The sequence below is a fragment of the Peromyscus leucopus genome, chromosome 2 (genome assembly GCF_004664715.2).
Source record: "Peromyscus leucopus breed LL Stock chromosome 2, UCI_PerLeu_2.1, whole genome shotgun sequence".
In the NCBI taxonomy this organism is placed as follows: Eukaryota; Metazoa; Chordata; class Mammalia; order Rodentia; family Cricetidae; genus Peromyscus; species Peromyscus leucopus.
In genome coordinates, this window is record NC_051064.1 from 111,754,680 (window position 1) to 111,780,201 (window position 25,522).

Sequence of the window (25,522 nt, forward strand, 5' to 3'; positions counted from 1 at the left end):
GCATGGACACAGGCACGTGTAGACACGAGAAAAGGAAAGTTCGTGGCCATTTATAAACAAACCAGAACCTCCCTTGATGTCAAACTCCACTGGATCAAGTTAAAGATAATGTGCCTCTCTAGTTCCCATTTTTCCTTTAGGTTTCTCATCTGTTTAACGTACTGGTCTATTGTTTTAAACGCCCATCTTCCGGACAGTTCATCTGAAACAGCAGTAACACCAGTTCCTTCCTGTACTCATCCATCTGCTTTCTGTTTCCACATACTCGTCTATCCTGAGTGTTTCATGTAAATGGAACCACACCATACACTAGAACCATCGGATCTAGCTATGCTCACTGAGCCTAAAGGGTTCCGTTGTTGTTTGCTTAGATTTATTTTATTTTTATGTATATGGGTGCTTTGTCTGTGTGTATGTATGTGCATCATGTGTGTGCTTTTCACAGAAGAGAAAGTCAGACCCCCTGGAACTGGAGTTATGGACAGTTGTGAGTTGCTATGTGGGTGCTGGGAACTGACTCTTGGTCCTTTGCAAAGCAGCAAGTACTCATAACCACTGAGTCATCTCTCCAGCTGCCAATAGTACTACATTTTAATGATTTAAAAACTATACACAATTGGCCGGGCAGTGGTGGCGCACACCTTTAATCCCAGCACTCAGGAGGCAGAGTCAGGCAGATCTCTATGAGTTCGAGGCCAGCCTGGGCTACAGAGTGAGTTCCAGGAAAGGCGCAAAGCTACACAGAGAAACCCTGTCTCAAAAAAACCCAAACACACACACACACACACACACACACACACACACACACACACACACACACACTGTTACTTGAATCTTAGATGGTCTTTTAATAAAAAACCCAGAGCCAGATATTGGGGTGAAAACTGAAAGATTAGAGAAACAGAACAGCCAGCCACTAGTTCTTATCTGTAAGAAATCCTCAGTCTAAAGAGAGCGAGTTCCTGTTTGCTCATGTTTTATATACCTTTCTCTGCCCAGACATCACTTCTAGAATTAAAGGTGTGTGTGCTTCCCAGTACTGGGATTAAAGGTGTGTGTGCCACCACTGCCTTACCTCTATGTCAACTCTAGTGGCTGGCTCTGTCCTCTGATCCTCAGACAAGTTTATTAGGGTACACAATATATCACCATTCCACGGTTTATTCACTGATGGACATTTTGAAGCTATTTCTACCTTTTTGACTGTACTTTACAGTACTATGAATGTGTATGACTACACATACTTGAGGACCCCTCCCTGCCCCCTCTTTTCCTTCCTCTTTCTCTATCCACTGTTGGGGATTAAACCCAGGGTCTTAGACATGCTACACAAGTCTCTACCACTGAGCTTCACCTCTTAGCCCTTTGTTTAAAAGTTTTTTTGTGGGGGAGAGGGAATATATACTTGGGAGAACTCAAAACCATATAATTCTGTTTAATGTTTTGAGAAGTTGCCAAATTCTTTCATGGTGGATGAATTATTCTGTGTGTACACTGTGTGTGTGTGTGTGTGTGTGTGTGTGTGTGTGTGTGTGTGTGTGTGTGTTTCCCTATCATTGGAAAATACCTATATAGTCTGTGGTCTGATTTGAATAAGAGTGGCCCCCATAGGTTCATCTATTTGAATGCTTAGTCACCAGGGAGTGGAACTCTTTGAAAGAATTAAAGGATTAAGAATTGTGGCTTTTTTGCAGGATGTGTGTTCTGGGGCTTTGAGGTTTCAAAAGCCCATTCCAAACCCAGAGTGAGTGAGTGAGTGTGAGTGTGAGTGTGCGTGCGTGCGTGCGTGCATGTGTGTGTGTGTGTGTGTGTGTGTGTGTGTGTGCTTGCCTGTGGATATAATGTAGCTTCTGTTCCAGGCCTGCCTGCATGCTACCATGCTCCCCACCATGATGAAAATGGACTGAACCTCTGAAACTCTAAGTAAGCCCTCAATTAAATGCTTCCTTTATTAGAGTTGCCTTGGTCATGGTGTCCCCTCACAGCAATAGACAGCGACCAGGACAAAGTCCTTGGCTCGTTTTGTAACTGTATTGTTTCTTTTGTTGTTGAGTTATATGCCTGTTTTCCTTTCTTTTTTTTCCTTTTTTTGGGGGGTAGGGGCAGGGGTTATGAGACATGGCCTCATACAGTTCAGGCTGGCTTCGAACTCACCACGTAACCATGTAGTGGAGAAATGTTTTGGTCTCCCAGCCCTCTTGTCCCTGTCTCCCAGTGCTGGGATTACAGTGGGTAACTTTATGGCTTTGTTGCTTTTATTTAGCTTGCTGGTCCATCTTGTTCTGTCTCCAATTAAGCAAAACCCCCTTGCTTTTCACATCCTTGCTTGAGACGTCTTTAGCAAATCACACCTTGGCTTTATTCGATGTACTGAAGTTCCTTCACTCCCAGTCGGGAGGAGAGGGAAACTACATCTCAGGGGCTTCTTCCCTTCCCATATCCTTTCTACCCTACGTCAGTAAGGTGAGTGAGTCAGCAGGAGAGGCATAAGATATACAAGAGGTACAAACGAGTGAGCGTGAGAGTCAGGTAACAGACAAAAGAGAAGGATGAAAATATAAGGGGTGACAAAGCTCCAGCATTTGACATTGCGAATCACAACTCTTTGCCACCCTTTTACCTTCATTTTTATGATTCTCACTGGTGTTATGGGAGTCTCTTTATGCCTCTTCCTTTGGGTATTTTGTGTGGGCTTTGGTGAGGAATGACAATGTATACAATGGCAGTCTCTTTAAACAAAATAATTCTTTGGAAAAAATTCCCGCCACCGTGGGACTATATAGCATAACTCTGCCTACTCCCCACACAGGACTCCCCATTGTATTCCCAACCCATTACACCAAGAATAGAGAAGTTAAGATTTATTAACTGGGCATACCTGGTCCCAGGGATGAACAACACACAACTGAGAGACATAATGGGCCCAGAGCCAGAGCAGAGTCTGAGGCCATTTAGGGCAAGAGTTCAGTTAATAAGTATGGAATGGTGCCCAGGATTAGTGGCTTACAGATAAAATGCAAGATCCGGTCTGCCCAATGGGGAGCAGATTCTGTTAAGAAGTTAGACTGGTTTGATCCCCCTCTGCTACATACAGAAGCATACACTGAAGGAATCAGAATGGTATGGCACCTTCCCTTTGGGGCGCACAGGAGGGGGACAAGCCCACATTCTAAGACGAAGGCACAAAAGAATGCAGCCAGGAAAGAGCTCAATGCTTGTTGTGCTAACGGGTACAAACACTGCTTCACGCCCCTTGAAGAAAGAAAATCGCTCTCAGGGGTTTGTTTCTCAGGACTCAGATCTGACACCTCCTAACCACAAAGGCGGAGACCATGCAGGTGCGGTTACTGAAACTTAGAGGACAACAGGCACTTAGATTGTTGCTAAACTTACTGTTTTTTGCTTCAAGAAAAATGCTGTAATGAAGCTGATGGCTGCTTTCACCCCAGGATCCCTAAGACTGCTTTCACTATTGCCTGTGGTTAAACTATAATGCAATCAAAGAGTATATAAGGTGGGGCCTATTTTTAACAAATGGGGGGGGGGCGTGGCCGCTCTGATTCCCCCTCAGATGATGGCAGTCTCCTTTTCTCCCCAACTCCACTCCACACCTCCTCTTTGAGACCTGAACCCCCTGGAACTGGACTCTGGCAGTTTACAAAAAATGCTGTGATTATTTTGCAAAACCAAAAGACCATTTATTCTTGGAGTGTTCAAAGCTTCCAGGTTTCATCAACAACTCAACAAGTGTAGGAATTGAAAACCTATTTTCCTGATGCTCTTAGCTTGAGGTGAAACGAGGCTTATAACTATTACCTCCAGTATGGAGAGAGGTTTCAAACCAGTGCTTGCCCGTCCATTTGAGTTGTTTTTTTACAGAGTTTGAGAGAGGCTGGGTACAAACTCATTTTTTTTTTTCTGTTTTTGTTTTTTTTGAGACAGGGTTTCTCTGTTTAACAATCCTGACTGTCCTAGAACTCACTCTGTAGCTCAGGCTGGCCTCGAACTCACAGAGATCCACCTGCCTCTGCCTCCCAAGTGCTGGGATTAAAGGTGTTGCCACCACCACCCGGTTACAATCTCATTCTTTTATGTGTGGAAATTCAGCTCTAGTGCCATTTGTTGAAATATTTCTCTTGCCATTTAGTGCCCACAACACCCCTGTTTAAACCAATTGGCCACAAATGTAAGCATTTGTTTCTCAATCCTAAATTCTATTCTATGCCAGCACAACATTGTACTGTAGCCTTGTAATATGTTTTAAAGCTTTATTCCAACTTTATTCTCCTTTTCTAAAATTATTTCTGAGTTGCTATTTAAGACTCTAATGGTCACTGAATGTCAAGCGTTGGCTTTTTCATTTCTCACAGAAAGGCTGTGAGAATTTGAGGTTCTACGAAATCTGGAGAGCACACTGAGTTGTGATGACCTTGTCAGTATTGAGGTTCTGGATCCAGGCACACAGAGGTCATGCCACATATCTAGGGATTCTTCGGTTTCTTTCATAGTTTTCACAGTATAAATCTCTACCTCCCCAATCAAGTTTATTGTAGGGATAATACAACTTTAACTCACCATTATCTCACAGCTTTGTTTGTAACTTTTGAAAAGTGGGTATTTGCTGGCTTCAAATTGGTATGCAGCCAGATGATCTTAATCTTTTTTTTATTTTAATTTTTTTAAACATTTACTTATGTATACAGTGTTCTGTATGCCTGCATGCCAGAAGAGGGCACCAGATCTCATTACAGGTGGTTGTGAGCCACCATGTGGTTGCTGGGAATTGAACTCAGGACCTCTGGAAGAGCAGCCAATGCTCTTAACCTCTGAGCCATCTCTCCAGCCTGATCTTAAATTTCTAATCTTCCTGCTTCACCTTCTGAGCACTGGGATTGCAGATGTATACTACCATGCCTGCTTTACGTGCTGCTGGGGACTGAACTCTGATCTCATATGCTAGGAAAACATTTTAGGAAGCCCTCAAAGGTTAATTTTATATTCTAATTTTAAAATTTTAATTATGTGTAGGTGTGTGTCTGCATTGTCTGTGTGTGTCTGTCTGTGTGAGAGGGAAGGTGCTTTTAGAGGCCAACTTATGGGTGGCTGGGAATTGAACTCGGGTCCTCTGCAAAAGCAGCAAGTGTTCTTATTTGCTAAGTCATCTCTCCAGCCCTTTCAAAGGCTTATTTTTTCTATTATTTTTTTTCATGTGTATAAGCATGTTACCTGCATGTATGTATGCACACTTTCTGCATGCCTGGTGGATGAAGAGGTCAGAGGAGGGCATGAGGAACTTGAATTACAGATGGTTTTGAGTCACCATGTAGGTGCTGGGAACCAAACCCAGGTCCTCTACGAGAGCAGCAAGTGTTCTTAACTGCTAAGTCTGTGGGAAATGGAGGAAGCCCTGAGTATGTGAGGTCCTGAGTGAATGCGTGCTTTTCATACAGGCAGGGCCACATCAAGGATTCCAAAGCCTCAGACTAATGGAAAAATGGCAAAGTCTTCCCCAGGCTAGCCTCAGGGAAATAGCAGACTACCCTTCTGGCCCAAGTGTGAATGGTGATAGTGTGGAGAAAATGTCCACAAAACTGTGCCTACTGAGATCAGCTGAAGTTGATCCCTCTGGATACCATAAACCCTGCATCTGTTTATCTGGATGCAGCAACCCCACCTCCCAGTTTGACTGTAGACAATAAACAGTCTCAGCTTCCATGGTGGTGAAGTTTCTTATCCAAGAGCCTGGACGGCCTGATCCAGCTTTTGTATGTTTCCGTTCTTCATTCCCCTGCCACCCCAGTCAGGTCCATCCCTGGGGGCTGTGAAGGGTGCAGCATGAGCCATCTCTCTAGCCCCTAATTATTTTAAAAAATTTAAATTAAGTTTATTTATTTAGTGAGTGTGTGTGTGTGTGTGTGTGTGTGTGTGTGTGTGTGTGTGAGAATGTGTGTGCCAGTCAGAGGACAACTTGGTGGACTTGGTTCTTTCCTTTTACCCTGTGGGTCCCAGGGGATCGAATGCAGCTGCTTAGTCTTGGCAGCAAAGGCCTTTGCTGGACCAGAGGCTCCACTTTTCATTTTGTTGAGGTTCTACATTTGAAGGGAAGCAATGTGAATCAGTAAGCTTATGCTTAGCCAGAGTCAACTGAGAGACTAATTTGTCATTTGCAATTTACATTTGTATCACGTGAAAGGGAGATGATTGCATGTAGCAATTTAAAGAATGTCACATCCATCATTTCCTCCAAAGCATTAAGCTAAAGTGGTTTCTAATTGTGTCTACACTACGCAGACTAAGAAACATGTCCAATTCAAACACTGAATAAATGATCTGGCATTGAAGGAAATCATTTCCTTGATTGATCTGGCGCTCGTTTCAAGTCCAACATGGTAAACTTAAATTCCTTTAGAGCAGAATTAGCATATTTTATTTCCCTTTAAAATTATGTTCATTTGCAAAAGGAGATTTTCCCAGATAGATTTTTACTAACCATGAAGTACACTTAGGCTTACCACCTGATGATGTAAATACTTGACTCTCTTAGTTATGTTATTTCTACCCTCCATCAATTCAAAATCTATTTATCTTCTATCTTTCTCCACAGTAATGTATGTACTTTTTCCATAGTAATCTCCTGATTACATTTTTTCTAGACATGCCTCGATTTCATATAATCTTAATCAATCCGATTAGTCCCATATAATATTCCAAGGCCAGCTCTGATGTCCCACTTTATCTTGTCTTCCACTTAGAATCATATGGTTACTTTTCTGTCTTGCTTCCCTTTCTAACTATACCCAAATCTGCTTCTTACATGGAAGAAAGCTACCACTCCCTCACACACACTTTCTCTTTCTTTCTTTTTCTGGGACAAAGATTCACACAGGTTCTCTTATTTATTTGGCTTAGTTCCAGACCTTTAGACATTAAGTGCATAACCTAGAATAATTAGATACCAGGTGCGGTGTTTCAAATGAGATGTCCCCATAGTCTTGGACATTTGAATATCTGGTCCCCAGTTTGTGGCACTGTGGGTAGGATTGGGAGGTGTGGCCTTGATGGAAGAGGTGTGTCACTGGGGGCAGACAGGCTTCATCTTTCTGTTTGCTCTTTGTTTCCTGGTTGCTGTTCGAAGTGGAAACTCTCAGCTCTGTTTCTGCCAACAAGCCTGGTGCTTGCTGCCAGCTTCCTAGCCATGATGGTGATGGAACTCTTATCCTGGAGTAAGCTCAAAGTAAACCTTTCCTTCTAGGAGTTGCCTTGGTCATGGTGTTTATCACAGCAGCAGAAAAGTGACCAGGAAAGTGAAAAAGGCCATGGAGCAGGACGAGCTCTACAGGCTTTCTGAAGGGAAAACCAGGAGTGTGGGGGACCTGCCTGGAGAGTGGAGGGTGTGGGGGACCTGCCTGTAGAGTGGAGGGTGTGAGGGACCTGCCTGTAGAGTGGAGGGTGTGAGGGACCTGCCTGGAGAGTGGAGGGTGTGAGGGACCTGCCTGGAGAGTGGAGGGTGTGAGGGGCCTGCCTGGAGAGTGGAGGGTGTGAGGGACCTGCCTGGAGTGGAGGGTGTGAGGGGCCTGCCTGGAGTGGAGGGTGTGAGGGACCTGCCTGGAGTGGAGGGTGTGAGGGGCCTGCCTGGAGTGGAGGGTGTGAGGGGCCTGCCTGGAGTGGAGGGTGTGAGGGACCTGCCTGGAGTGGAGGGTGTGAGGGGCCTGCCTGGAGTGGAGGGTGTGAGGGGCCTGCCTGGAGTGGAGGGTGTGAGGGGCCTGCCTGGAGTGGAGGGGGTGAGGGGCCTGCCTGGAGTGGAGGGTGTGAGGGGCCTGCCTGGAGTGGAGGGTGTGAGGGACCTGCCTGGAGAGTGGAGGGTGTGAGGGACCTGCCTGGAGAGTGGAGGGGGACACAGAGGAAGATGGAGGGGGGTAAATAATTCTAAGGATGTCTGAAAACGCCAAGGGGAATCCTACTGTTTTATGTTTACTTACAATTACATATATGTTAAGAATCCCCCCCCTCAATGAAGTTACACCACTTGGGGTGACAGTGCTCCTTCAAAAGCCACAGACTAACAAAAACCCCAGTGCCAAGAATGAGGAACCTTGACAGGAGGTGGTGGCGCACGCCTTTCATCCCAGCACTCGGGAGGCAGAGGCAGGTGGATCTGTGAGTTTGAGGCCAGCCTGGTCTACAGAATGAGTTCCAGGACAGCCAGGACTACACAGAGAAACCCTGTCTTGAAAAAACAAAAAACAAAACAAAACAAACAAACAAACAAAAGTCGGAGGAACCTCCTTTTGAGTGGTGGTCAGGGGAGACCAAGAGGCCCCCAAACAATATAAACTACTCCCATGATCCTTGAGTGCATACTAAAATCAAAGGTAAGACCCTATTGCTGAAGTCACCACACACTTTGGACAGAGGTCTTGGAGGAATCGAGTTGGAACTGACCTGGAAGATGCCTTACTAAGGACTAGCTCTCCTCGTATCAGCAACAACTATGAAAGCTGCCAATGGAGAAAAGCCATCAATAATGCTTGCCAGCTGTAACATCTGCGAACTGCAACAATGACCAGAAGGCATTGCAAGGCATTCTGAAAGGTGCAGTAGTGGTACTTATATCCTGAGGGCAACCAACAGATGCCTAACTGGACTTCAGACCCACTCAGTAGAAAGGAATTCACGGCCTGGAGAGATGGCTCAGAGGTTAAGAGCACTAACTGTTCCTCCAGAGGTCCTGAGTTCAATTCCCAGCACCCACGTGGTGGCTCACAACCATCTGTAATGAGATCTGGCGCCCTCTTCTGTGTACATAATAAATAAATCTAAAAAAAAAAAAGAAAGGAATTCCTGTCTGACACGGTAAACCTGGCCCATTACCTATGGCAGTGACGCTAATGAACCTACAGAGATTCTACCGTGTCCCCTCCCCAATCCCTACTGCATTCTAAACACTACTATCCTCGCACTCACAGACAAGTATAGCTCTCACCCTTCATCAAAGAATCTTCTTTTGCAGCAGCAGAACCGGTCAAAAATGCAGAGAACAATGACTGTGGGTGCCCAACACCAACTGATACATCTACAACATAAACTCCACACCCGAGGCACAGGGGACCGCTCAGAAGAGGGGTGGCAGAATTGTAAGAGTCAGAGGACAATGACGCCTGCTGTAAAATAGTGTCTTCGATCTAGAGAAGCGGCACCCATGAAACCTCAACATTATGACCTGATAAAGACAACAAGACCTGATAAATGAGAACACCAGATGATATGTCAATACATATAGGGGAAATATCAGATGGCCTCAGCCCTAGAACAAAAACTACAGGCAATTAAAATGGCTGCAGAGAGGGAGATCATCTGGCTCCAAGGATGAACCCCAGCAGGTGATTCAATCCCATGCAGTCTGTTCCAAAGACATATACATATGAGCAACACTAACTGAACCCAGCAGGTTATATTTATAAAGCCATATGCATTATGTATGTGCAAAAATAGTAATTAAAGAAGTAGAGGCCAGGAATCTGAGGAGTGGGGGAAGACATAGGACGACTGGAGAAAGGAAAGGGAGAGAGGAGAGAAATGACGTAGATACAGCACTCATATATGAAATTCTCAAAAATAAACAAAAAAAGTTAAAACGTAGCTGGGCATGGCACCTGGTTACACTCACAGTACCCAGAAGGTAGAGCAGGAGAATCAGGAGGTCAAGGACAGCCTTGGCTACATATTGAGTTTGAGGTCAAGCTGGGGTACATGAGACTTGGCCTCAAACACAAACACCACTAGATAGTTCTATACCTAGGGCCACACAAACGGCCCTAGTTAAACTTAATGAATTACAAAACAAAGCAGAAAGCTGTGAACATGGAAGGGACTTGCAGGGGGGAGTCGGGGGTGATGGAATGGGAGGGAGACAAGAGAGGGCAGGTGAGCTGAGAGTAACTAGAACGTATTCTATGTATGTATAAATTGCCAAAGAACGAATTTCATTAACTTTCTCATAGGTATGAGCTGCATGAATCAGTACTTAGAACAGCACCAAACATAAGCACTTGAAGTATTTGTTTAAAAAGATTTTAAGGCTATAAGAACTGAGCCCTTGTGTTCTCCAAGGTAAGAAAGGGGACATACTTACATGTAATTAATTTGTGAGCTGAGGGATGCCACAGGAGTCTAGGGCATCTTGTGACAATTGGAATAAAGTGGAATAAAAACAAAGAGATCAGAGGTCAGAAGACTAAAAGTGGCAGCCATACTGAGCTCTGAGAGGCAGGGCATGGCACAGGTTGGCTTCCACCAGTGTTTGAGAACCACCGGCCATTCTTGTTCACTGGCGTGCATAAACAGGGAGGACACTCTTCTGGCACGCAGAGCTCAGCAGCGGTTCCCTGTGGCGGACACCAGAAGGAGAGCATGGGGCTCGTTCCTGGGGAATCCTTTTTGGTTTTGTTTCCCTTTTCACTTTTTTTTAATTGAAAATTTTTTTCATTCCATATATTTTGCTTGCATTTTTCCTTTCTCTCAACTTTTCCCAGATCCTCCCCATCCTACTCAATTTTTTTCTCTTGGAAAAACAAAGAAACAAAGACAAACAAAACCTCCCAAAAAATGAAAATAAAAATAAGCAAATACCAGTAAGACAAAAAATGCCAAAAAACCCAAAATGAAACCAAAAGTCTATAAAACACCACTGAGTTCATGTTGTGTTGGTTAACTACTCCTAGGCACTGGGTTTGCCTTCAAGTGTGGAGGATACGCCCAGTGAGACTGCACTGGGGAAAACTGGTTTCTCCTCGCTGCCAGAGGGCTCCAACTGCAGGTAGCTTCTTGCTTATTGGTAGAAGTCCATACCTATTTCTCCCTCTCAGTTCTGGGAACTGAAATAACGATAAGGATAATAAAAACAATAAATAAAAACAATAAATAAATAAATAAATGAATGAATGAATGAACGAAGCAAGCTGTCAGTGGGAAAATCAGTCTTGTCGGCCTGTCTTCCTACCTTCTTTTTCTTGCTGGAGAGCATGTCTGTCCTGTTACCCAACTGCTGCCAACCTATTAATATTAAAATCTAGTTTCTTTGTCTTTCAAACCTGGATTGAAGAGCAGCAACTCTAGGGACCTTTCAGACCTCCCAGCGCCATGCTGGCACTGCTGGAGCATCGGGCTTCATAGACTGAGAAGCTGCCGGGTTCTCAGCCACTCAGCATATGGATGGATAGTCACTGTCGGACTACCCACCCCCATCACGTGAGCCAATCTAGTAAATCTGCTTCCAATATATGTATATCGGTTCTGTTCTTTAGAGAACCCTTATTAATACAAGGCTTATGGTTATACTAACATGCGGCATAAACTAGGCAGAGCCTGTCAATCATCAGGAACTACTGCTGTCCTCGTCTGCACTATTCTCTACAACGCCTTGGACTAACTCATTCCACTTCTTCCAGAACAGAACTATCAACTCCTCCTTCCCTGAAAGGAATGCATTCCTTGAAGACCAGAAAACAAAACATTCCTCAGGTTCCAGGGCCATATAGTCTCACTAGTGATACAAAGAACTTCTGAAATTATGATTTTGTAATTTCACACTTCCCTGAAGAATATGAAATAACTGAAATAACCCAAAATTCTTATTTTAAAGTCAAAGTGGGAAAGAATCTCAAGAGGCCATTCAGCTTACCTTGTTCAGTCTAAATTACTCAAGATGGGGGACTATATAAGTATCTGATTCATTTCTCTTTTCCTCTCTTTTTACTTTTGAGCAAGAGTTACCAAAACTTTGATCCCAGCTTGCCTTTTCTTTTTTGAGACAGGGTCTCATTGTTTTTTTTTTTTTCCCCTTTCTTTTTATTTATTCTATGTGTCTTTTACACCATGTATCTCAATCCCATTCATTTACCCATCCCTTCACATCCACCCTCTGCCCCTGGACCACCCCCCCAATAAAACAAAATTTAAGAGAAAAAAAGTGGGGGGAGGGAAAAAATTAAAAATCTCACTACGGAAGCTGCAGTGTGACACAGTGAGTCACAGCAAACCCTTTGTCCATCTATCGTGACTTGTAATGTTCATTGCGAAGAGTCATTGGTCTGGTTCGAGGCCTCTGGTTTCTACTACGCTATCGATGCTGGGCTCTCACCAGCACTCTTCTTGGGTATCCTGTTGTTGTCCTGTGTTGTACCTGTGGCTTTGGGTCTGCAGGTCAGGTCCCTTCACTTGCTCCAGCAGATCATAGTTGGGGTGCATGTTAGGGCGGGTCAAGTCATAACCCTGGTTCTGGGCCTGGGCAGCTGCAGGGTTGGTCCACCTGCCAGTTCTCCCCTTTCCTCACCACCAAGGTGAGCTCTCCAGGATTGCCCAAGCTAATTCACCTCTTGTAGCAATGAGTGAGGGGTGGGGCCAATTCTCTTGCTTTTATGCCCTCAATGTTGGCTCTCCCACCCTTACACCATCAGGGCCAGCTCTACTGTGTTGCCCAGGTGAGGTACAGGGGCCACTCTCCCGAGTGCTGCAGCTGTCGAGGGGCAGGGACAGCCCTCCCTCTCTTATGACCCCAGAGCCAGCTCCTCCACCTGTCCCAGGCGTTGAGGGTGGGGGTGGGGTGGAGAGGAGGGCGATTTTCCTCTGCCCAAGCTGCCACATGTCAGATGAATAATGGGGACGGCTCTCCCTTGCTCATATGGGGCTGGGTCACCCTCACCTCCAACCACCAGCAGCTCTGCTGTGCTGCCCAGGTGAGGGGCAGAGCTCACTTTCCTGAGTGCTGCAGGTGGTAAGGGGGGGGGGTAAGAGGGTATCTCTCCCCCTCCCACACCACCACATGACTGACGAGTAGTGGGGACAGCTCTTCCTTTCTCACTACTCAGACCTGGCTCCCCCACACCTGTGCTAACAGGGCTGGCTCCATTGTGCTGCCCGGGAGAGGTGCAGGGCCTGCTCTCCCAAGTGTTGAAGCTGGTATCGGTCAGGGCCAGCTCTCCCATTCTGTTTGTTTTTTTTCTAAGTCACAGAAAATTTTATTGGAAAGGAATGAGCTGCAGCAAAGTGACACTCAGTGCATGTGGCCCACCTGGTAAGGTGGGGGGCAAAAGTGGGCACCAGGGGCTGGTCCAAGACCAGACCCCATAAAACACTGCGCACCGCTTACTGGGCTTCAAGTCACTGGCCCTTAGAGCTGGGCCAGCTCTCCCACCGGCCTCAGGTGTTGATGGGCTTGAGGAGTGGGTAGGGTCTTATCCTTTAGCTCAGGTTGGCCTGAACCTTAATATGTAGCTCAGACTGGCCTCAAAGTTCTCCTGCCTCAGACTCCCAAGTGCTAGGATTAGTCATGAGTCACCACAACCAGCCTGCCAACCTCCTGCTTTTGCATACTCCTTACAAAGATTTTTTTAAATTTAAGCTTTAGTTTTAACCTTTTAAAGTCTATGGACCATTTTAAGTTCATTTTTGTATATGGTATTGAGGTAAAAGGCTATAGCCAGTTTTTTTAAAAAAATTGAATGCACAACTGTAAAATTACCAGTTTTGTTTAAAAGATTAGTCTGTCCTAACGAACTGTCTTGCACCTTTATGGAATATCAACTGACTATATGTGAGGATCTATTTTTCTCTCTCTATTCTGTTTCAGCATCTTTTTGTATGTTTGTTTAAAGCAATGACGGCAGTTGAGTGTGTGGCATACGCCTGTAACCCAGTATTCACAAGGCAGAGACACAAGCATAGCTGCAAACTCGAGGCCACTGTGGTCTACACAGCCACGTTCCAGGCCAGCCAGGGCCACACAGCAAAACCCTGCCAAAAAAATTAGTAAGTCAGGGGGCTGTAAGTCCTTGGATTATGCTCCCTCTCAAAGTTCTTCTGGTTATTCCTGGTTCCTTTTTTCCCCAAGTCAGGGTTTCTCTGTGTAGTCCTGGCTGGCCTTGAACTCACAGAGATCTGACTGCCTCTGCCTCCCACGTGCTGGGATTAAAGGCATCCACCACCATCGCCACCCATCCTATTCCTGGTTCTTTACATTCCCACATGAGTTTTAGAATCTCAATATCTAAAAAACAAGCAAACAAACAAACCAACAAACAAAAAACAAAAATCTGTTGGTATTTTGAATGGGATTATGTTAAAACCACAATTCAACCCGGGGAAACTTACCAACATTATTAAGTCTTTGAGTCTATAAACGCAGTTTTCATCTGTGGAGTCTTTTTCTTAGCAATCTTTTTAGTTTTCAAGTGTTAGGTCATGCCATCATTTGTCAACTTTACCCATGAGCATGTCATCTTTTCTTTTGAGACAGGATCTCATGTAGTCCAGGCTGGTCTTGAACTTTTTTGTTTTTTTGTTTTGGTTTTTGAGACAAGGTTTCTCTGTGTAGTCCTGGCTGTCCTGGAACTCGCTCTGTAGGATGGATTGAACTCACAGAGCTCCCCCTGTCTCTGCCTTCAGAGTGCTGGGATTAAAGGCGTGTGCCACTATCACCCAGCTGGTCTTGAACTTCTGATCCTCCTGCCACCCCTCCTAAAGGCTGGGGTTATAGGCATGTGTCACCACACCTCAGTTTTATACAGTGACAGGAGAGAAACCCAGGGCCCTTCTCTCTGCTTCCTGTCTCCCAAGATGTAAATAGGCTCCTGCTGCATAGGACCCCATCTCCATGGACCAAGTCACTTCAACCTCCTGGCCGTCCCTGCTGTTGTAACTGTAATCTCTGAAGCTGGGATGCAGAACACCCACCTCTTGTATAATATTAGCAGGACCAGCCATAATATTATACATCCCAGGGGCTCGGGAGAGAGAACTATGAATGGCAAGGACTAATTTCGGGAAATAGAATCAGCACACTGACCTCTTAGTCCAGGCATTTATTCTTCCAAATCTCCATTTTCCCATGCCCTGGGAGTCCTGGCATATATACACTTACAAGCAGTAATCCCTTGGCAGTGCAAAGCCAGGCTTCCAGGGTCAAACGGAGGGGTGATAAGAATCACATCGAGGGGCAGTAATTGTTAATTATCATTTGCAACCCAAAAGGGAAGTGACATGAGGAAATAAATTAACTAAAGGCTAAATTCGGGTAATATCTAAGAAGAGGGATCTTATGTGCTCAACTATAATCTTAAACATGATTGGTAGAAAATGTTAAGAATCTATAAGTTGCTAGGTTATTGGGAGAAAATAAAATTATCCTTTTTCCTGTGGTTCCTATCTGTCCAAGCTATCTGCCGTTTTTCTGCAGGGTGGGGGAAAGTGTGCTCAGTCGCTAGGCAACCTGTGAACAGCTAGATGCCTCTGGTGAGAGTTAAAGGGAAATCTGGAACTAGAGGTAAGGTTTGGGAAAGGAGGAAGTAAAGCTTAATTGGCACATCCGCTAGGCCTTCTCAAACGGGGAGTTTGGATGCTTAAGTCTGTTCTTAGAGAGTACAGAGGTATCTCTGATAAGGTACTCTCCTCCATCTGGGGATGGACCTGGCTGGATGCTGCCAATGATGATAATTACAGGGAGGCTTGAACTGGGGTTCTGGCTGTGCATAGCTGTCAGTGCACAAGGTTATCCAAATATTCCTTTAGTAGAAGTGAAATGGTGCCCAATAAATGATGGAAAAGCTACAACAGCACACAAGAAACTCACAGCAGGAAACGGCTGATAATCAAAAGCCAGATATCACCAAGGCTCCTTGAGCCTCAGCTTGACCTCTGGAAGGCCCTTGGCTTTTTATGACAAAGGTATTAGCTTTGTCATAATCAGCTGAAATCCTACTTTGTATATTTTTGCGGCTTGTAGCACCCACCCCTACACCGCACACTGCTCTGTCAGTATTTGGTCACAGTGATGAGAAAAGTTAATTACCATGATTGTTTTTTTACAGTGCTGAAGTGGTGATCATAAACTGATTTTGCTGATCTTGTCTTGAAATGTCTTTCTCTGTTGAAATGTCATGTGCTTCATACCTGTAGTCCTGCACTCCTGAGGCTGATACAGGGTTGCTGTGTAAGTTTGAGGCCAGCCTGGGTTATTTATATCTGTATCCAACAAGACAAAACAATCTCCCCACATAGGTTTGTTGGATACGGCAATCTTGGTATGTAATTATTTCCTTTCAAAGACTGAATACATTATCCTTTCCCCCCCCTTGGCTTTTAGGGTTTCTGCCAGCAGCCTGATGCTGCTCTGATGTGTTTGTCATTGTGACTGGCATTCTTCTCTTGCGGCTTTTACTGTTGTTTCTTTGTTCTGACATCTTGACTGTGTTAGGGGGAAGTTCTTTGGTTATGTTTGTTTGGGGTTCTCAACGCCTCTTGTGTTTGGATATCCATTTCTTTCCCTGGATTTGGGATATTTTTTGCTCTAATTTCATTGAACAGGTCATCTTTGCCTTTAGTTTTTTTAATATTAGTTTGTTCTTCTACCCCATGGATTCTTAAGTTTGGTTTCTTGATCATGTCCCAGAGTTCTTAGATGTTGTGGTTATGCTATTTTTTTTTTTTTTTTTTTTGATTTTTCGAGACAGGGTTTCTGTGTAGTTTTGGTGCCTGTCCTGGATCTCGCTCTGTAGCCCAGACTGACCTTGAACTCACAAAGATCCACCTGGTTCTGCCTCCCAGAGTGCTGGGATTAAAGGTGTGCTCTTTTTTGTTAATGCTTATTATTTTTTATTGATGCCTGAAGCATGTCTTCCATCTCAATAGTCTGTCTTCTGCTCGATATATTCTATTGGTAATACTTTCTTTCTAGTTTAAAGATTTATTTTTATTTTATTATTTATTTTTAGCACTCAGCACTCAGGAGGCGGAGCCAGGCAGATCTCTGTGAATTTGAGGCCAGCATGGACTACAGAGTGAGTTCTAGGAAAGGATCCAAACTTACACAGAGAAACCCTGTCTGAAACCAACAAACAAAAAAAGATTTATTTATTTTTATTTTATGTATATGAGTGTGTTTTTCTACATTTATGTCTGTCCATCACATTTGTGTCTGGTGCTGAGGGAGGTCAGAAGAGGGTAGTGGATTCTCTAGAGCTGTTATGGATGTCTGTGAACTATGTGAGTACCCGGAACCATACTGGGTCCTCTGCGTATGCTGCCTTAACTTCTGAGCCGTCTTTCCAGCTGCTCTTTATAATATTCATTTTTGTGTATGTGCGTAAGCCACATGTGTGCATGTTTCCATAGAGATCATAGAAGGGTACAGGATGTTCTAAAGCTGTAGTTCCAGGTGGCTGTGAGCCACTGAAGAGGATGTTAGGAAGTGAACTTGGGTCCTACGGAAGGGCAGCCAATGCTCTTTCCCACTGAGCCATCTCCAGTCCCAGTGACGATTTCTCTCTGTTGTTTTTAATGTATTTATATGTGATTAATTAAAGTTTTCATTTCCAACTTTTCTGGATTTTTTTATTTGTAATTTGTCTTAGTTAGGGTTTCTATTGCTGTGAAGAGACACCAGGGCCACAGCAACTCTTATAACTTGACTCATTGGCAACAGGAAGTGGTCTAAGACACTGGGTGGTATCTTGAGCATATATGAGACCTCAAAGCCCAGTCTCCACAATGACACACTTCCTCCAACAAGACCACACCTACTCCAATAAGGCCATACCTCCCAATGGTGCCGCTCCCTTTAGGGGTCACGGTCTTTCAAACCACCATACAAGGATCTCCTTACTGAATTTCTAGTCCGCGTTGCTGGCTTCTCCCTTTGTGCTGTTTTCCTATCTACGTTCCTATAAATTCTCACTCTTCCTTGCTGTTCGTTTCTCCTCTGATGTCACTAGCTATTTTTAGAAGTAGGCTTTTCATTTATTTGTTTGTTTGTTTATTTTGTTCAGCATTTCAACCACTTCAGTATTTTTGGACTCAGGGACTGGGGAGTTGTGATCTCTCAGGTGTCACACTGTCTTACTTTTTGATTCTGTGTTGTGATCTGTATACTGGCTGGCAGGCCGTCCCTTATGGTCTTATTTGGAGATCTTCTTAGTAGTGACCTACTTCTGGGGGCTCAATCTCCAGTTCCACCCCAAAGAAAAGAAACAAACAAACTGCCGTAGCAGCAACACCACCAGACCAAACAAGGTATCAAAATATACTTAATGCAGATCAACACTGACTAAAATACTGCCAATGACCACAGAATAGAAACTAGAAAAAATAATGTAGAATGTTCTGGAAGCTAAAAAATTATTTGGGGGTAAATGTAGTAATTGTAAGTGAATGGACAAGGGAAGCAAGGAGAGGAGAAAAAAAAAGAAGAAGCAAAGTCAATTAAGAGCAAGAGTACAAATAAGTACGGAGAAAAGTGTCATGAAGAGGAAAAGAAAAAAAATGCCTGCTTACTCAACAGTAACACTAATGTGTAAATAACATCACACAACTATAGGGATAAAATAAAGACATGGCCGGGCGGTGGTGGCGCATGCCTTTAATGCCAGCACTTGGGAGGCAGAGCCAGGCGGATCTCTGAATTCAAGGCCAGCCTGGCCTACAGAGTGAGTTCCAGGACAGCCAGGGCTACACAGAGAAACCCTGTCTCAAAAAAACAAAATAAATAAACACACACACATACACATACATACAAGCATTCTTTAGAAAATGTCAAAAGACTAATAATGGACATTTAAAAGAGGGGAGCACAAGGGAGGGAGGATGAAATGTTGGAGCAGATGCTTTCTGGGCCTGGAGTCTCCTAGGTAAGAGGTGTGCAGGGCTGGCATCAGCTAAACTTGAAGACGCTTGTCTTTCCTGTACCATTTGCACTGGTGCTAATGGTGGACAGGTCAAGGGTCAGATGGTGGGCAGAGCCGTCTTACTTCAGCCGCCTCCTTTCTTTGTGTACTAGAAGCCTCTGCTGGTCACACTTAGCTTTGCAGTCTGGGAGGTGGGCAGGCTGTCCCACGCCCTGGAGTCCCCAGTTTGTACAGCGCGCAGCAGCGAATGCTCTAGCCAGAGGACGTCTCCTGAGGCATTGGCAGTAGGAAAAGTAAAGACAGCACTGAAACCTATACAGGCAGATCAATCTCTAGACTCTGAAAATGTACTAGAGTTAAACACCCTGTTGGTGGGAATGAGGACGAAAATGTCAAATGTCCATTGCCTTCAAAATCTCAGTCCCTGTAGCAGGGAGCCTCTTGACAGAAGGCTGATTAACCTAAAGCCTGGCACTAGCAGACCCTGCAGTTCTGTTTAGGCAAAGAACCCCGCTACTAGGCACCACGACGAGGCTACAAGCCATGGTCCCCTTCACTGCTTGAGCCAAGTCTCCTCAACCCTTTGTGTGCTGGCACCTAGTCTCCACAACTGTCTCCTGCAAGCAGTCTCCACTTTGGGGCTGTGGGAGGCTGAGCCCAGGCTCCCTGACTTGTGAGTTTTTCTTGCTGTTGTTCCCAGTCTTTAATAATAATGCTCTTTTAATATAGTGCCTGGCCACAGCCACTTGAAACATGGGGAGGGACAGAATGGACCTGCTCTCCACTGCTGACCTAGTCCACTGGAGGAGTCACTCTCTCGTGAGCACATTCAACTAGAGTCAGGCTTACAAGAACTACAGGAAGGGCTGCCGGTCTCTTCCCACCAAGGTTACTGGCTTGTCTTCTGAATGAAGCTTCTGCTCCCTCCCCACACTGCGCAGCAGCCACACGGGGGTGGGGGTGGGGTGCTGCTCACTGTGTTACCCTTCCGTTTCCCCACTCTTCAGCTCTCCTATCCTCTGTGACTTCTGACAACTCTCACACTCTTCTCTACAACAGCTGGCTCTGTACTTCTGAATCTTCCTCTTCATCAGGTTACATGGGAGAAGCTTCTAATGTGCCATCTCACCCTGGAATTTCCTGTTTTTCTCTCCTGAGGTTTGATTTTTAAAAAATGAGGCATATTTCTCTTAACAGTTTCATTCTTATTTTAAAAATACGTATTCATTTTTGTATATGTGCATGCACCCCTGTGTGCGATGACACACACTGGAGGTCAGAGGACAATCTGCCAGAGTTGGAGTCTCCTCCTGCCATGTGAATCAATCCTGGGGACTGAACTCAGGCAGCTCATCAGGTTTGACAGCAAGCTTTACCCACTACCCTATCTTGCTGACATTCTTTCGTCTTTTTAAGTTTTCAGCTTGTTAAGATGGCTTAGCAACATTATTTTATATATAACATGGTAAGAAAAGTATTCCTGCACCAGACGGTGGTGTCTCACACCTTTAATCCCAGCACTCAGGAGGCAGAGCTAGGTGGATCTCTGTGAGTTTAAGTCCAGCCTGGTCTACAGATCAAGATCGAGGACAGGCACCAAAACTACAAAGAGAAACCCTGTCACAAAACAAAACAAAACAAAACAAAACAACAACAACAACAACAAAAAAGTATTCCTGGACCCATGAGACTTGCTCTACCTGTTCCTTTCCAGTGTTTTCTTCATGTACACACATTCAACACAAACTCCTTGAAGATTTCCTGAGCTCTTTTCATTTCTGGTAATCTTGCCTGCAAACTCTAGCCATCAGGTCTCCCCATATTCTCGACTCTATCTCTTCAACTTGGGGAAATGTCAAGTCTACTTATGTTCACCTGTGTCTTGTGGCCTGGAGAAACAGGCAGTAAACTGGGGTGATTATGAGCTCCCTTTATGCTCTCTACAGAAGTAGATTATCTCACAGTCCTGGAAGTCACCAGGGGCCTTCAGAAGATCTGTTCCTTAAAAACAGCTCTTTTCGCCGGGCGTTGGTGGTGCACGCCTTTAATCCCAGCACTCAGGAGACAGAGCCAGGCGGATCTCTGTGAGTTCGAGGCCAGCCTGGGCTACCAAGTGAGCTCCAGGAAAGGCGCAAAGCTACACAGAGAAACCCTGTCTCGAAAAACCAAAAAAAAAAAAAAAAAACCAGCTCTTTTCCCTGTCTACATCTCTATCATCTTACCTCTATACGCATCTGTAGCTATATTTCTCTTCATGATATTAGTCACGTGGGAGTATGCCTTCCCTAATTATTTCATCTAAACTTTATTATTGTTGAAAATGGACCCTATCTCCAAATGAGATCAACCCATTAACAACCCATCTCTGTTACTCCGTTATGACCAGAAATAAAGGTTGATCAACTAGATTGGAGTACAGAGAACACTACCATTACCGCTAGACAGAACTTCGCATTTCCAGCTGTTGACGCCTGTACGGCAGGACAGTGCCTGCAGCTGTCTGATGCAAGTCTTTGTCTTCTTGCATTTCAGGAAATCTGCGTTTGTGGGTCTCTGACATGGGTGCTGGAAACTCAACCCATGTCCTCTGCCAGAGCAGCAGTGCTCTTAACCACAAGCCATCTCTCTGGCCGCATTCTTCTGACCTTAACAAACATACAGGATCTGCTTGGGTTTGGCTGTAGCTCAACTACTTGCTGGATATGAGAACAAGTTCTCTGTGCCCCAGGTCCCTCATGTATAAAATGAACATTCCATACTCATTTTATTAAGCACTCACATGTTTTCTTAAACTGCCTGGTATATAAGTACATCCAAGGGCTTGACACACAGCCTGCTGACCTGCGTGTCTTCCCTGGAGCCCAAGGCAGAAGGGAAGAACTAACTCCTCAAAGTTGATCTCCATATGCATGCTAATCACATACACATTAAATTTCAAGTTTCTTCAGCTGGGTTTTGACGGTCTTGGACAAGCCAATACAGCACAACTTTACTTCCCACTAACCTATTAGTCTGCTTTAGTCTCTTCACTATGCAGTTTATGGTCTTCCATGGGGAGACACCCCACTTCAGTTTCCATGTAGCATGTAATAGAGGATGACCTTGAACTCCTGATACTCCTGTCTACTCTTCCTGAGTGCTGGGATTACAGATTTGAATCCCCACGCGGTTCTATCTCTCTTCCATTTCAGTTATTTTGAATGTGTAAGCATCATTCATTATCCATAATAGCTGTCTTTTTTTATTTATCTAATGATAACTTATAAATGTTTTCTACATGCAAAGTGCTGTTTTTGCTGGGTACTCAAACCAGTAAAAAATAAGAAACATTGGATAATTCCATGTTCTATTTTTGTTACAAGGCCTCACTATGCAGTCCTGGCTAGCCTGGAACTCTCTATGTAGGCCAGGCTTGCCTCAAATTCAGAGATTCACTTGCCTCTGTCTCAGAGTGCTAGGATTAAAAATGTGCCACCATGCCCAGCCATGTGATATTTTGATTTCATTCTAAAAATAAAGCTTGCTTGGAGTCAGAGGTCAGAGCTAGCCTCTAGCTGACCAAAATTAACCACAGAGGTTTGGAGGACTGTGGACAGATAGGAGACAGGAAGTAGTAAGGCAGGGCTGAGAGAGAATCTTAGCCCTTTTGGAGGAAGGAACAGAAGAGGTAGGAAGTTACTGGTGGCTGCTCCCCTGCTTCTCTGACCTTCTAGGTTCGACCCTGATATCTGACTCCTGATTTTTTAACGATAAAGAGTAATTAGATAAACGCTTCACAGCCATGTCTTTTATTTAAAATGTAGGCTCCAGGGATTGGACTCGAGTAGTCAGGCATGACTACTGCTTGTTTCCACTGGGCATCTCTCTGGCTGGCTTCATGTTTTACTCAACACATTTCTTGGACACCTACTACGAATGAGGCAGTTCACTTTTGATCCCAGTATAAATAGGACTAAAAGTCTCAGAAAAAAATAGACATTGACCATGGTACAACAAATATAGGATTATCAATAATGTGTACAGAATTCTAGAAATGTGCTGTTCATGGTAGTACATGCAAAGGAAGGTGGATCTTTGTGAGTCTCAGGCCAGACTGGTCTATACAGCAAGTTCTAAGCCAGCTGGGGCTTACAAAGTGAGACTATGTCTCAAAGAGGTAAGCTTTTTTCCAAACTGTACTGAACTTAAATATGCTTAAATAGGGCTGGAGAGATGGCTCAGAGGTTAAGAGCATTGGCTGCTCTTCCAGAAGTCCTGAGTTCAATTTCCAGCAACCACATGGTGGCTCACAACCATCTGTAATGAGATCTGGTGCCCTCTTCTGGTGTTCAGGCATACATGCAGACAGAACACTGTATACATAATAAGTACATCTTAATAAAAATGCTTACAATAAACTGCTCAGGGTCAGACTAGAAGTTTGAGCCAGCAACTACTAAGTTGTGGAACTGCATTTCCTTTTTGATGTTTGTGGATCATTCTTCTGTGGCTGCGCTGTTCGCAGGGACATCCCCACCAGGAATTAAGATCAATTAGAGAAAATACCCTTAAACTGACACTTGAAAAGTAAGTAAGCTTAGGCAAGTCAAGAGTGAGGTGAGTGTATGTCAATGAGGAAGCAGGCTATGGAAGAGCAGCAAAGCAAAAGCAGATCAAGGACACGTAGGTGAGGCTAAGAAAGGAGATGCACAGGGCAGAGACAGGGCTCAGTGGTAACGAAACGGCTTGCTATGCAAGCCTGAGAACCTGAGTCTGGATCCCCAACACCCAGTAAAAAAAGGTAGGCTGTGACAGTGTATATGCCCAACGAGACATCTCTCATCACTAAATGAAACCTCCAATTCTAGGAATGAGTTACAGCTAATCAAGCTGTTGGCCAAAGGGGACCCAGGGACACTCCCAAACAACCCAGGTTATTGCCAAGGTTATCGGTTGCTTACTACGAATGGGTGGTAAGGCCCTATTGCTGAAGACAATGCCTAAACAACCTGATGAACATGGAGAAGTCGAGCTGGTGCCTACCCGGAGTCTTCACCCCCCGACTAGTGTTCATGATCCTAAGAATGACACCAGAGGAGAAAGGTAAACATCAAGCCAGCCATAAACCCTGATCCACAACGGTGAGCTGCCCGAGAGATACGCCAGTGGCAGCTGGCACAATGTCTGTGGCAGTCATCAACCAGTGTCCGATCCGACGTCAGGCCACTCCATGGGACAGAGCCCATGTTCAACACTGCTTAGGTGGTCAAGAACCTGAGGCCAGATGGGCCAGGAAATTAGGGGAAATCCAAACACTACCGTTTTTCTAAAAGAATTTAGCAACAAAATGATTCATAATGATGTCTATATTCATAGATGAGTGCACTGCTCAGCCATCATCAGAGAAGCTTCCTTCTGCAGTAGATGGGAACAAAAACAGAGGTCCCTCAATGGAACCCAGTACAGGGAGTGAGAGCTCTCGGGACACTCAGTCCTAAATGGGATGTCTCTGTCAAATTCCTCCCCTCAGGGCTCAGGGGATCCTATGGAAGAGGAAATGAAAATATTTTAAGCTGGTAAAATGGCTCAGCAGTTAAGAGGTCCTGAGTTCAATTCCCAGCAACCACATGGTGGTGCACAACCATCTATAATGGAATCTGAAGCCCTCTTCTGGAATAAAGGTATACATGCAGATAGAACACTCATATACATAAAATAAATACAATCATTGCTGGGCGGTGGTGGCGAACGCCTTTAATCCCAGCAACTTGGGAGGCAGAGGCAGGCGGATCTCTGTGAGTTCCAGGCCAGTATGGTCTACAGAGGGAAATTCAGGACAGCCAAGGCTGTTACACAGAGAAAGCCTGTCTTGAGAAAAAAGAAAAGAAAAAGAAAATATTTTAAGAGCCAGTGGGGATGGAGACCACCAGGGAAACAAGGCTTTCTAAGCACAGCAGGATGGATATACATATGAACCCACAGAGAATGTGGCAGCATGTGTGTTGCATGGGTCTAAGCCAGATGGGGTCCTAGTCCTGAGAGGGGAGGTGGACACAAGCTCCTATCCCTAATCCAGAAACTATCTCCAACTGATAACTGCTAGCAAAGGAAAAATTACTTTTCTCCAACGGAGTCTCACTGGGTAAATAAACCAACCACCCTTTAGGACAGACCCCGACGCCCAGCAGCAGACGGCCAGCACAAAACAAACTCGGTGGCGTTTTGGAAGTTCCTTGTCTCATCATGCTTTATTTGGCGTTACTTCATTATTTTTCCCCTTGTGGGTCTTCTGCATACAGATCATGATTCCCAGTTTTGTTTTTTCTGGGATTTTGCTCTGTGTGACTATGTATGTCTCTGCGTCTGTGTTTCCTGTATTTTTTCCCTGGTAGTCTGTTGCTTCCTCCTATTCCAGTTTTTTTGGTTTTTCGAGACAGGGTTTCTCTGTGTAGCTTTGCGCCTTTCCTGGAGCTCACTTGGTAGCCCAGGCTGGCCTCGAACTCACAGAGATCCGCCTGGCTCTGCCTCCCGAGTGCTGGGATTAAAGGTGTGCGCCACCACCGCCCGGCCTCCAGTTTGTTTTTATTTTATGCTATTACTTTATTATTATTATTTTTTGATTCTTGTTTGCATTCTAATGAGAAAGGATATTATTTGAGTGAGTGGGGAGTCAGGAAGGATCTGGAAGAAGTTGGGGGAGAGGAACAAAATCAAAACATATGTAAAAAAAAAAAGAAATCTATTTTCATTATAAAAACAAAAAGAACACCAAACATTTACTGTACGAGGGAAAAAGGGGAAAAAAAAAACCACACTACAAATTTTATAGACATGCTATAGCTAACTTTATACTTTTTAATAAAATGCAA

General features: G+C 44.6%; 1 protein-coding gene across 4 annotated transcripts in view; it reads right to left on the reverse strand.

Moving 5' to 3' along the window:
* The window catches only part of Zfyve9 (zinc finger FYVE-type containing 9), a 153,584-nt gene that overhangs the window by 16,471 nt on the left and 111,591 nt on the right, over positions 1 to 25,522 (reverse strand). The window lies entirely within an intron of this gene.